We start from the raw sequence: 3371 nt of genomic DNA on the forward strand, positions 1-3371 counted from the left end.
TGGAGATCTGTCACATATTATGGCAGAGTGAGAAATGGAAGAAAGGAGGAAAATTATCCATTTGTGTAAGACTCTAGAAGTTGTAAAAGTAACACAGACACACACACCCCCCCATGACAGATGTTCACAGTAGTTTTCATAGGAACCAGTACACCCTATTTTTTTATATACATAGGCATGAGAACAATAGACAGTATCTTAATTATTCCCCTCCCAAGAGTGTTATTCCTCTAAGAATACGTTACATCAGTTTTACAGTTTTTACAGAGTAACTCTATCATGTGGAAGTTGGAAACAAAGAGTTATATCAGTTTAATTCTTCTTTATTAGCCTATTTCAAAAGAAGTTAGGCATCTAATTACTATTTAGAGTTGGGCTATCCTATTCCATACACATATATACGTGTGTATATATAAACATGCACACACACACATATATATATATGATATACTGAAGAATAAAAATATAGCTGGCCTTGCCTATGCATCAAATTGACCAAAAGTGCAGCTGAAAGGAAGAGTATCACACTGGAAAATTAACTAATTTGATCACTGGTTTAAGGCATGGCAAGTCATATAACCACGGCAACTACTGAAAAGTGATGTGTTCATCACATGATTATGAATGGATTTGAAGCACTTATCGAGCATATCTTTCCTCTCTAATGTTTTCATTATGGTGCTTGGATATACTTGCATTTGTGCTTATGTTTATTTATTTGTTTTTAACAAATACTTTATAAAATAGCCTTTTTAGTGCCAAGTTAGTGTCCAGGCCTGGGCACTAACTGATTCAAAGTTCACGAGCTATTAAGAAGAGCAATATAATTGATCCAACATGAAATAGTGATGTTTAGCTTTGAATGAGTATAAACATATAGGTTTGCCAATGGACAAATGTGAAATTAAACTATGAGGTTGTTCAAGACTGAAAAGTATTGTACCTATTCTACTTAGGTTTCTATTTTTGTTGAATTCTCACACACCTATTAGTTGTTTGTCATAGAATCATAGAATCATAGAATGTTTTGGGTTGGAAGGGACCCCTAGAGGTCATCTAGTCCAACCTCCCCTGCGGTCAGCAGGGACACCGCTAATTAGACAATGTTGCTCAGAGCCCCGTCCAACCTGGCCTTGAATGTTTCCAGGGATGGGGCCTCCACTACCTCTCCGGGTAACCTGTTCCAGTGTTTCACCACCCTCATTGTAAAGAATTTCTTCCTTAGATCTAGTCTAAACCTACCCTGGTTTAGTTTAAAACCATTACCCCTTGTCCTGTCACAGCTGGCCCTACTAAGAAGATTTTCCCCATCTTTCCTATAGGCCCCTTTAGGTATTGAAAGGCTGTAATCAAGTCTCCCCGCAGCCTTCTCTTCTCCAGGCTGAACAAGCCCAACTCCCTCAGCCTGTCCTCATAGGAGAGGTGCTCCAGCCCTCGGATCATTTTTGTGGCCCTCCTCTGGACCCGCTCCAACACTTCCATGTCCGTTAGGGGGGAAAAATCCCCTCCCTCGACCTGCTGGCCACGCTTCTCCTGATGCAGCCCAGAGTACGGTTGGCCTTCTGGGCTGCCAGCGCACATTGCCTGCTCATGTCCAGCTTCTCATCCACCAGCACGTCCAAGTCCCTCTCAGCAGGGCTGCTCTCGATCCTTTCTTCCCCCAGCCTGTATTGATACTGGGGGTTACCCCGACCCAGGTGCAGGACCTTGCACTTGGCCTTGTTGAACCTCATGAGGTTCACACATGCCTACCTCTCCAGCTTGACCAGGTCTCTCTGGATGACATCCCGTCCTTCTGGTGTGTCAACCCCACCACTCAGCTTGGTGTCATCCGCAAACTTGCTGAGGGTGCACTCGATCTCGCTGTCTAAGTCATTAATGAAAACGTTAAACAGCACCGGTCCCAGTACGGACCCCTGAGGGACACCACTTGTCACCGGTCTCCATCCGGACATTGAGCCATTGACCACTACCCTCTGGATGCAACCATCCAGCCAGTTCCCTATCCACTGAACAGTCCACCCATCAAATCCATAGCTCTCCAATTTAGAGAGAAGGATGTTGTGGGGGACTGTGTCAAAGGCTTTGCAGAAGTCCAGATAGATGACATCCGTTGGTTTTCCCTTGTCCACTGTTGGTGTCACACCATCATAGAAAGCCACTAGGTTTGTCAGGCAGTACTTGTCACCAGAAGTAGATATCCTTTGTAGGAAATAGATTATGGACTAACTAGGTAAGTCACTCTCTGGCTTTCTTAGCCAGATATGTGTGTATTTTCAACCTCATTTCTTGAAAAATGGGTAAAAACTTGGTCATGAACATTTGCTGTATAGCATGGATAAAATACCATAGCCTAAACAGAGCTGTTTGCTGTCATTTGAGATGTTTTAGGAAATCTTTGTTTGGCTTCCCAAAGGATACTTACCTCATGTAGGACTTTTGTCATTTTCCCCAGGCCTGGGTGGATTTTTCAGACAAACCTAGATGCTCTTCTGTTCCCTCAGGTATCCTGAATGGCACTGGGCGCCTGCAGTTGAGCATCTGAATCCCAAACAATGTATGGACTCTATGTATAGTATCCTTTAACACAAAAAAGATATTCATGACCAACAGAGTTCCATGTTTGTCTCATTTTCATCTGAAGACACACAAATTACTGATTTTTCTTTGCTTTTTGAACTGACCACAAAAAAGCTTAGTAAAAAACACTCCAGGTTGTCAATAATGACACATTTACTAAAAGCAGATATTTTTAGATATTATAAATATGTTCAGATTTTATATTGGACTTGAAAAGGCTTAGACAAAAGTCATAAACCCATAAAGTAACTGAGTTTGGAACAGACCTGTGAAGGTCAACAACTTCCTTCTTACTCAGACCAGGGCTGCCTTAGATCAGGTTTTTTCAGAACACAGCAAATTTGAGCAATGAAAATCTGATTTTGATAAGTGATCAATCCTAGTATTCTAACAGTTCATTGTGTATCGCAGTTAAGAGTTAGTATTAAGATTGAGAATACGGAAAACACTTATCTGAGTCATTATAGTGAGGATGACTTCTTCAAGCCTTCACATAGTTTCCACTCTTTGCTCTCTTACAGCTTTCCTCTGTGACTTAGTCATCCACTAACTGCCTTTACATTTTGCAAGTCCTATGCTACTCATTTTCTCTTACAAATAGCTGTGAAATTCAACAGTTTACCTAAACTGTTGTTGTATCCCAAGTGTTTCACAGTAGTAATGCAAAGATGATGGTTTATAAAAGTTGGCAGTTTTTATTGGAAAAATGGCTTACACTGACTTTTGTTCATTTTTATCCAAAATGTTCACCTTAGAGATTACAGCCAACATGAAAGACTCTCCCTAGTGAC

This window comes from Egretta garzetta, unplaced genomic scaffold (assembly GCF_000687185.1).
Source record: "Egretta garzetta isolate BGI_Z169 unplaced genomic scaffold, ASM68718v1 scaffold328, whole genome shotgun sequence".
Classification (NCBI taxonomy): Eukaryota; Metazoa; Chordata; class Aves; order Pelecaniformes; family Ardeidae; genus Egretta; species Egretta garzetta.